The 10775-nt window shown below is 38.3% G+C and overlaps 1 protein-coding gene across 4 annotated transcripts in view; it reads left to right on the forward strand.

The window, feature by feature from the left end:
- Positions 1 to 9575, forward strand: part of MACROD2 (mono-ADP ribosylhydrolase 2) — a 1143457-nt gene extending 1133882 nt beyond the window's left edge. For 2 of the 4 annotated variants that reach the window (XM_087919277.1, XM_087919278.1), the window contains one exon: positions 4183 to 9575. The gene's annotated coding sequence lies outside the window, so the exon portion shown is untranslated. Of the gene's footprint in view, positions 1 to 4179 lie in introns of all 4 variants that reach the window. The other 2 variants (XM_026712814.2, XM_026712817.2) reach the window with 1 other exon arrangement.
- The last annotated feature ends 1200 nt before the right edge of the window (positions 9576 to 10775 follow it).

The raw sequence follows: 10775 nt of genomic DNA on the forward strand, positions 1-10775 counted from the left end.
AAACTGTTACAAAGAAAAAGCCAAGCAAATCAGCCATTTCTACTGGCTGGAATTAGGCCTGGCTCTCTGAAATCAATATTCCAAAGGCAATCGATGTATGTTCTGAGAATTTCATGCCCTTGGTTGAACATTGCCAAATGCCACTTCTAACTACTGAACTATTCTGCTTCATAGAAACTGAACTTAAAAGCAATTGCAGAGTTTGATTATGTGAGAAATGAAAGAGAACACACCGTTATGGTCATAGACATAAGCAGCTTGATTCCTTGGTAGACAGAAACCAAGACCTGAAAAAAAACTCAATTCTCTGTCACATCCTAATTATAAAATCCAATTCTGAAATCCTTACCCAAGATAGATCAAATAGAACCACAAATACATTTCTTTTCCAGTGCTGATTACTTGATGCTGGTATCATATACCACCAAGATGAGCTATTTACACCTATAATGGGATTTCATGTCTCTCCAAACCAAATATAGAAGCTTTGTAACAGTGGCAGTTCTGTCACAGAGATTTTAAAATGTCTTATTACTGTGTGTACTTCTTTGTCCTTGCCAGCATAATGGCAATATACTGCAATGCTGCAGATGGGAGAGAGAAATATGAGCTGCAAGAGCCTCCATTTAAATAGTTGTCAAAAAAAAAAAGGACACACCAAATTAAAAGGCTGCATCTGAAATTCTTCTCTTCTGTGTCACTGTCTAATTCATGCTCTCTTTCTTTCTCTCTCTCCTTCCCTCCCTCCTTCCTCCAGCTTAAAAATTAAGCTGCCATGTGCTTGACATTTTAGACATAGTTTCAAAGTTTATTACCTCCACTGGTGAGAAAAATATAATTAGTTTCTATAAATTGTTTTTATCTGAATGGAAATGCTATCTTTCTTCTTTGGTGGTTTGGGGTGAAGTAACATGTATATTATATTCTACAACTGGAAGATTTAAGGCAGATTTCCCAAATTCCCAGATTGGAGAGCTGGGAGGTTTTATATGAAATAAAGTAGTGCCACCAGTAATAACACACTTGTTGGTCGTTGTCCTAGCTAACACAGTTGGGTTTTTCCAAGCCACTTTGAGAAGGAAGCCCTGAAACTCCGAGTTGCTGAAGATGAAAGCCTTCATCTGGGGTTGCTAAAGATGAAATTTCATCTTTACTCGCCTCCTGTCCCTCACTATCTCGAGTATATATTATGAGGGGGAAAATATATTTAGGGTTTGAAATACCACTGTACTCAAAACTGACAGATTATAATGAAAACTGATTTCTTACTGCCAAATAGCAAGAGAAAATTGCCTTACATACCAATCCTTATCTATAGGAGTGGAAACTTCACTCAATTACTGATTTACTTTCAGGTGCCTTTATAGAAACCTGCAGTCTTAAGACTTAATAGAATGTCTGGTTATGATTATGGTAGCATCCATATTTTATATTATGTTATCAACTGTGTGTAGGGTTCTTTTTTTTTAAAGGAAAGTTAATTTAAGAATGTGTAAGTATGTGTGATGATAAATGATAGATGAGAAAGAGAGATGGTAGATAACAAACTATAATATAGTGGATCATATTCAACGATGGTCAAATGCTCACACAAACCAAATGGGGGGAAAAGCAATGTTTGGATGCAACCTTTCCTCAAAATGTCTTTTAAAATTGTCCATGTATGCTGTCCGGTGAGTATCAATCTATCTGGTGATGCTTTGGTGCAGATTGAAGGGCTACACAGGACTGCAGAAGGAGATAATTTAAAATGTCCTAGGATAAGCATCTTCTGCTGACAGAGTAGCTGCGGTTGGGTGGAACTTGCCCAGTGTTGCTCAGCCATAATGCCTGTGAAGAACTCTGGGCTCAAACAGGATTTCAGGGATCGCTCTTGTGTTGGAAGGTTATTAGCTATTCATTTTTTAGAATTGTAATAGCAGAGCTTTATCCTTATGTTTCTCTGCACTGAATATCACTTGGAATGTTACTCTACAACCATAAACCAGGAACAAATACATCCATGCCCTCGTCACAGCGCAAGCAACTGGAATGCGACTCTTGGTAAATTTACATAAAACAAAACCTTGGGGAAATACAGAGGTAATATGAATAATTACCGAGATTCAGCCAATGCAGAGGGAAAAGAAATGAAGATAGCAGGATATGAAGCAGTGTAATTGCTTACCAGTTATGTAAAAAAAGATAATGACTTGGGAAAGAAGGGGGAGGTGGGGGAAGAGAGGGAGATGAAGGACTTCTTCATGCTTTTAGATATGACAGCAGATCTGATTGGGAAGAGGAGGAGGAGAGCCCCCCCCAAAATGGGAAAGTGTCAGAACAAAGAATCCCTTTCATTCGAGACCTTTCACAGAGTCTGATGTTATCGCCTTGATCAAAAAGCTTTTCTCTGCATTCAGGGAACTTTAAGCAGACACTAATTGGATCAGCCATTTAAAAACCCTCCTCTAATTAACATTTATATATTATTATGTGATGTTTAGCAGATTTCTCCCTCCTTCACTCCCTCCTTCACTCCCTCCCAACCTTAAACATTTAAACTTTTGACTGCTAGAAACTTTCAATGTATCAAAAAAGTAGCATACTTACTACTCTGGGCAAAGGCACTAAAAGGCTTTCTACTTTAAAAATTGCTACATCAGTTGTAGGACACAGTACACAATCGTTTTTTTTCTTATATTAATAAAAGCTGCTAAATATTACTTTAGATATATGAATTAAATTTAATTCCTCTGTGATTATGTGCAGAAAGATTGTGACTTCTGCCACAATATTCCTCAAAATGCAGTTCAATATTGCGTGATAATCCTGATGGGTTAAACTTTAGATATCAAATGAGATTTTTTTAAAAAAAATGCTGAAGTAGCTACCTGAGTTTTGTCACAGCACCATTCTTGTCTTATTGTAAGATGAACTCCTACATCCATAAATATCTGTATTTATGAATTAATTGCAATCCTGATTGCAATTAATTACTGACTGTTTTGAACTGATGTCCCACTGTTCCATCTACTTAGCTGGCATTCATCAGAAAGGGTAGGAAAGCTCAGTTTCCTTCCTTCCTTCCTTCCTTCCTTCCTTCCTTCCTTCTTTTTCTTTCTTTCTTTCTTTCTTTCATCTTTTTTCATTTCATTTTAATATGAGCAATTTGATCTGGCTCCCTTTCTTCATGGAAAAGCTGAGGAAAACAGCATACATTCCAGGTGTAGAACGTGGTTTTCTGTTATGCAAGTAGGACAGTCTTTATGAAAAGAAATGATTGGAAGATGAAGTAGGGCTTCCTACATGATTCCAAGCTTATTAGTTAAATAATTACATTCTGAAGATTAAATCCATATTCAATTGATAATTGGCCATAGTTATTAATCATTTCCATGTCTTTTACAATAAACAAACTTACATTACCTTTAAGGAATATAAGCATATAGCATATTATCTTACAGACGTAACACTTGGTAGTGTCTCCTCCTGATTTCTTGTAGAAATGTAGATCCAAATCTGAAATGCTTCCCTACTTTTGCTTTGATATGCAGTTCATCTGCCATTGGGGGGCATCCTTTCCACTGATACTGTTTCAAAGATTTGGCCTCTGGCTTTGTTTTTCATGAATACTTTCATTATGTCCATGCAGACCTATCCACATTAAGATTGGAGAACTATCACAAAACATTCATGCTCAATTTCCCAAGTCTCAAAATTCTCAAAATTCCTCAAAATTAAGGAATGTTGTTTAAGCAGAACGCACAAAATCCACCAAAGTTTTTTAAAAAAAAAACCCACAGCATTTTCTGCACATGTTCCCTAAAGATGGAAATCTCAGTAAATGTCAAGTGCCAGGACAACTGGGAGATTTAGAAAGTTCAAAGTATAAAGATTTATTGAAAGCTTTAAGCTCTCTACAAAAATCTGAGCTACTAACCGTCAAGGGAAATGAGTGGGAATTAAAAAGGCATTCAAGGTGGGCTGGACTTAGATCTCTTGTGGGCACGCAGGGACTCATAATATATGATGCGTTTGACCCCTCCCTCAGGCTCAGCATGGTCATCTCATACAGAAAGCCCAGAAACAAGGTAAATACAATCGAGATGCCTTGGTTATTCCTTCTGCAGTGAAAAGTGTTCTGGATAATGTTTACATCATCAGCTCCTTTTTTCTCTCTCTCTTTGTCTCTCTCCCCAGAAGACCATGATGACAGAAGAAAGCAGGAAGTGACCGAAGATCTGCAGTCACTAGTGCATTATGTGATGACATTCTGACTAACAGACAGCAGCACACCATGGAGTGCAAAATAGGGAGGGGGAGGGGAGGGGAGGGCAATTAAGGGATTTGACTGATTCTTTATATTTGTTTATCTTCTCCTGTTCAGTTGGTTTGGTAGATGACATGAAGCTTCTCTACTATGAGTTGTAGAGTCATGGATTAGATTTCTTTGCCTCATTCCTATCTGTTCTGCCTCTCCTTTTGAAATCCTAAGGCCCCATTCTTCTGCGTATATATTGTTAGCTTCTAAATACTGTCTCTCAGTTGCAATTCCTCTTCAAGGCAACATAGGCAAAGGATGTTTTAAGCATTGTCCTTCAAGAGTCTGACGGTTTCTTTGGAGTGTTCACAAAGCACTTACATCTGTCATTACTCCCATCAAGTAAAGATGCTAAAGTACTAGTATCCTTTGATTTGTTGGTAAAGTCAACTTGCCAATGCTAGTGCATAAACATTTGGTAGACTTTTCCAAAAGCCAGTATAACTACAAGCATTCGGGGTGAATAGACATTACTGTGAATAAAGATTTGAGGGTTACTAATGTCAAAATTACAACCTCTCCATTAGGGACTGACAAAAACAATTCCAGTCACATGGCTGATCCCCCATGCAGAGATTCTCAGTGCAAAGTAGAGGCTGAAAGGCACTTCTAAATGGTGATTGTCCATAATCAAACTAAATATAGATTACAACTCCTGCACAGAATTGCCCTCACACAAAGTGCTATTTAGCCATCTCCAGATCAGAGCTAATGACATTTGAATTAGTCCTCAGACTGTTTTAACTCAGACCCAGGAGAATAATTAAGTTGTCCACAGACAGAATGCAAACATGTATGAAAATGCATCTCTCAATGAATAAGAGTCACAATACCGAAGAAAGGATCGTCCATGTTCAGGAGAATAACTTTCTTTGCCCCCAAAATCAGGACATGGATTTCTCTTTCCTGTTTGTAAGCATCCCAAGATGTGGAATATCTCTAACAGGTTAAATTTTTATAGGACAATCTCCGTAATCAGCCACTTCCTTGCAAATCTACTCATGGCATGAAACCTTTTATCTATCCTAATGGTATTTCTCCACAGCTCAATATTGCATTGCCTACTAATAGGTGAGCACCTCTGAGGTATTTGGACATGTCTAAAGTACCTATTAATTCCAGTGCCCTCTGGGTAAGAGGGGTTGCAAATACTCTGCATCTAGCACATGGTAATATGGCTTGTGGCTTTAACAATTTCATGCCTACTCTTGTTACATTTTCAACTGCATATGCACACTTTTTAAATATATAAAATGCAATTAACAGAATATTGGTGATGAATGTTGTACCAAATGTCATCTGTTTTGCTAGCAAATGCTGGGTTCAACTGAAAAAAACAAAAAGTTTTACATTCATTTTTCAACTACATTGTAAATTAAACTGATACCCTACTTGCAAGATTGAAAGAACACTCAGCATGGGTCCAAGCTTGATATTCTGTAAACTAGTTTCCAACTGCTGTTAAAAACAATTACAAGAAGGTTTTTTTGTATTATGAGATGCTGGTTTTGCGTAATTATGCATATGTACCATCTTCCAAACTTTTAAAAATAATTCCAAATATAACAAAGGTGTATGCACATGAAAGGAAGCTGAAATTTACCAGCCTTGGCTTACTTGTAAATCTCCAACACAAATCTCAGATGAATAGTCACCATTGTTTATGCTTACAGTAGAATACCCAAATATGAATTGGTTCCTGATATGTAATTTGTAGAAAGATTTTTTTTAAAAAAAAAAGAAAATTGGTTTTAAATAGATACATAGCTTTGTTGCCTTATAAGCAATACTTATGTATTCAAAAACCATCGCGTCCTAAAAATATTATAGATTCAACTATTAGTTTCTCTTCTCTTTTTGAACCATTCATTATATTGGTGGCCTGGAAGATTCTTTTTAGTTACGACATAAGCACAGTATCATCCAGATTAATATGAATTTAGATTTCAATGAAATATATAAAATGTTTGGTTATACTTATATCGATACCATCTGATATTTTTGATATGCTTACTAAGAATGTATATTTAGTCCCCCGTTCATCCATGGAGCACATGTGCCTCTTTACTTCTCCACTCCTGCTTGATGGTTCCCTCTAGTTCTCCTTGCCACTGAGCTGTCATTTCTGTTTCAGTTGCCTGTGATTCAAAGAATTACGGTAGTTAGCCATCCAACATGAACAATCACAATTCAACAAAAGCAACAAAATCCAAACAAGTGAGGCAACCTTCATTGCATAGATCTCCTTGCCCTATTGGAGTCATGCATGAAATGAGATTTTTTTTTAATCCACTACAATATGTAATACATGATGGTGGGATTTAAAAAGAATTCTAGCCTGGATTCCACTGCATGCAAACTTAGGAAAGAAATACTTCATCCTTCTGGGCTTGTATAAACTTTACAAGGTGGCTGAGAGGTCTTTTCTAGCTTGTTTTAATCCTTCAATACTTCAGACATGCTTTCAGCATCACTGAGCACTTTGAAGTGAAGAAGACTTTGCTATCCCACTTCTGGAATTTTATGAAACATGGCCATAAAATGTTGCATGGTCACACGGTTGTTCCTGGGAATACCAAGAAAGAGGCCCCAAGTTGCTGCTATTATAAGGGGGGGACCTCTGTTGGTGGCAGAAGAAAGAAAAGGAAAATGTTGACCACTTTGTAAAGTTTATATCTCTCTGAGCCTCCCACTCCAATCTGGTACAATCTATATAAATTTCTAAAATAAACATTGGAACAAAAATTTGCATTTAGAATTGTGTTCCAAAAGTAAACAGTTACAGAGACCTAATGGTCTTCTAATCCCAGTAAATATGTTTCGAGTAGTGAAAATGACTTCCTTCACCGGTTCACATCTCTGCCCAAAATATCTTGCTTTGGGGTACGATAGCAAAGCATGAAGCCGAGGTGAAACATTTAAACAGGAAAGTGGCAGGAATATTCCTGCTAACTATGCCTCCCTGAGTTGAGGGGGCTTACTTACATTGAAATGCGTAAATACAACAGACGTTTTGCAGACTGAGTTCATGATGTTTTCATAGGGCCTGTGTGTAGTTAGGTAAACCATATGTGCATTAATTAAATACTTATTTTCTTGCAGCTTGTGCTACACAGGAACAAGCTTATGGATTCTGAGTTGAAATTGTTTGAGCATTAGATACTAGAGCAATGGTGGCTTGCCTTTTTGAGCTCCTGTGCCAAAAATTGTGTGCACGCTTGCATGCTCGTACTCGCGTGCCAGCACCCAGAAGGCAATGCACCCCCCCCATGCCCCCTACGCATGTGTGCATAATCCCCACCCAACCATGCTTCCCCCTTACCTGCAGTACATCTCACAGCTGATTTTCGGCCAGTTTGAGGCCTTTTTTGGCCTCCCAAAGGCTTGAAGAAGGCTTCTGCAGGCTTTGCAGGCCAAAAACTAGCCCTGTTTTGTCACTTCCTGTATTTTCAGAAAAACAGACAGTGACAAAATGGGGCTAAGTTTTCAGCCTGCAAAGCCTGCAGAAGCCTTCTTCAAGCCTTTGGGAGGCCAAAAAAGGCCTTAAACCAGCCGAAAATCAGCTGTGACACACGCGCATGCCCAGTGAGGTAAGTTTGCCTGCAGCTTGCGTGCCGGCACTAATGGCTCTGCGTGCCACCTGTGGCATGCTTGTACTGGGTGGCAGTAAATCTCCATCATTTGAGACATATTATTTCTCCCAATCCTAAAATTTTGAGGTCAACAAGGAATATGCACCAACCCTATAGATTCCCTCCCCCTCAAAAAAAGCCTTGCAAGGAATGTATTAATATTCTTTCGTCTGTTCTTGGAAATGACACAGCTGAAAGATACTATTTATTCCTAAAGATTAGAATATGGGTTGATAAAGCATCGTCATAATTTGCCATTTCGCTCCCCAATCTCCTTAAGCATTGTGGTATTTAAGTATTAGAAAGGAACAAAAAGGAGGGTATTAATGAGGCCAAGAAGAGAGTTAGAAAAATAAGCACAGAAAGCAACGGAAACTTTGACTAAATCTGAATGATCTCAGAAAAAAATGTGTGAGCAAAATATTCTGATTAGTAGACATTTTCTCATATTTGATCATAGCCGTCTTTTCGGACTTCTTCACTACTCCCAACATCCTCATTTTGATTCTCATTGATAGTGACGCTTCTCTTGGATCTAAATGCTTTACGTCACTATGCTGTCACCAAGAATGAAGTAAAGAGAGGATTCTTGCACTATGAAGGTGAAAAGATCTGATGACATCTCAACTGTCTGATTTCCAACTTGACTGTATAAATTATTATTATTTTTCTCACTTGGAAGTCTAGGCTTGGAGAAGGTTGCTTGCCTACAACCAACCAGGTAGATAATAATACTATTACTTTCTTTTGGCTAGTCCTACCCAGACACTCTCTAATAGCAATTGGAATCAGTTTTGTTACTGTTTAGGGATGCCTGGACAGTACGTTCTGAATAATGTGGATTTTTATATTAACTCAAATTTACAGACAGGTAAAGAGTACAAATTCTTGGCCCCCCCCTCATCCTCCATGGCCATTTTCACAATGCTTTGAGCATTGAGATGAAAGGTCTGCCCCCAAAGAGGGGACTTTGCATTATTTCGAGATACCTGTGTTTAATGTACTCCTTCTACATTGATGTTCTGCTGTAGCAATTCTATGGGTACTAGACTTGCCTCTTTTTTCATGAAAACATACAGAGCAGGTAACTGAGACATTATTTTCAATTAATATTAGGCAATATATTGTTCGATGCAGCTAACTGTATTTCATCTCCCAAACAATGACTCCCTCCCCTTCTCTTTTATGAATTAACATTCCTCAGTTGACACACTTGATTTGAACAAAATATGCATTGTCTCTATATGCAGCGCATGTCTGCTTTGCTTTTAAAATGACAAAGTTAGCCAAATACGTTGGATATATTTTCTTGGGAAATAGGGTTTTTGTGACATTTGTGATATAAAGAAAGTCAGAAAAATGTAATTTTCTTGATCAAAAATACGTTTTTACTTCAATGCAAATAACTGTAGTACTTTGCTTGCAAAATATCTTCTAAGAAATAATACAGACTTCTACATAGGGTTAATACAAGGCTCTTTTCTTAATCTGCCATTTAAATGCTGGACTTGCTGATGAATCTGATTTTCGTTTTGTTTTTTTTTCCTTTTGTCTGTGCCATGCCTAACTAAAAACACTAACAAAAAATGCCTTCATACTAAAATGTTTGTTAAAAGCAAAATAAGAATAAACCTTGAAACTGAGTTGTTGGCATGTTTCCCATATTTGCAAAATGTGTGTTGTATGGACTATTGAATATGGAATCTACAGTTTACTGATATTTCCCAGAAGAAAGAAAAGGATGCATGCATTAGATCAGTGGTTCCCAAATTTTTTCAGTCCACTGCCCCCTTTGTGCTACAAACTCATCCTCGGTGCCCCCCACCCAGGGGTGGGATTTAAATTTATGTGGGTGTGGCCTAATTTGGGGGTGTGGCTTGCTGGTCACGTGACTGGGTGGGCGTGGCTTGCTGGTCATGTGACTGGGTGGGTATGGCCAGGTGACTGGCAAACCAAATACAAGTGGTCCTCACTTAATGGCTGGTTGTTTAGCAAGTGTTCTAATTTATGACTGGCCTCCCCAGAGCTACTTGATCTGTTTTGGAGTTTTGATAGCCATGCACACTCATATACACACACTCCCTTCCAACCCTGCTGGAGCAGGTCATTGGACTAGAATCGACAAAGCATCTCTGATTAGATTTTAGTACTGAATAAAATCTAATCAGAGATGCTTTGCCGATTCTTGTTGATTTGTTTTATTTTTATTTCGTTATTTTATGTTGCTGATTTGCATTGACATGTGTGTCCCTTCTTGTGCACAACCCAGAAGCTTTTGTGATTCTTTGCAGCAAAAATTACCAACCTTTGGCTTTGCTCGACTTTTCAAAAGTGCAGCCACTGCCACTTTCTAGGTGCCAGCCCCGCAGGTCCACCCTATTGAGTCCGCTGCATCGGAGGGACCTGCCCAAGCAAGTCCGAGCAATGCAGTGCACCAAGTCAATGGGGTGAGCCTGAGAGAGGGAAAGAGAGAGAGAGAAGAGAGAAAGAGAAAAGGAAGAAAAAGAGAAAGGGGAAAGAAAGAAAGAAAGAAAAAGGGACAGATGAAGAAAGGGTGGTGGTGGAAGGAAGGGACAAAAAGAAATAAGGAGGGAGGGAGGGAGAAGAAAGAAAGATATTCTAGTCCAATCACCTGCTCCAGCAGGGTTAGAAGGGAGTGTGTGTGTGTGTGTGTGTGTGTGTGTGTGTGTGTGTTTCTCCTTGTAATTTACCAGTACATTTTGGTTTTGCCTTCTTCAGAATTGGCACTGTAATACATTGGGGAAAAGTAATTTTTAGGGTAGATATCTGGTCCAATGGTTCCTGTTAAAACCTCAACAAAATGTGGGAGCTTCCTGATAGTC

Source organism: Pseudonaja textilis, chromosome 1 (assembly GCF_049901715.1).
Source record: "Pseudonaja textilis isolate UNSWEBS1 chromosome 1, rPseTex1.2, whole genome shotgun sequence".
Classification (NCBI taxonomy): domain Eukaryota; kingdom Metazoa; phylum Chordata; class Lepidosauria; order Squamata; family Elapidae; genus Pseudonaja; species Pseudonaja textilis.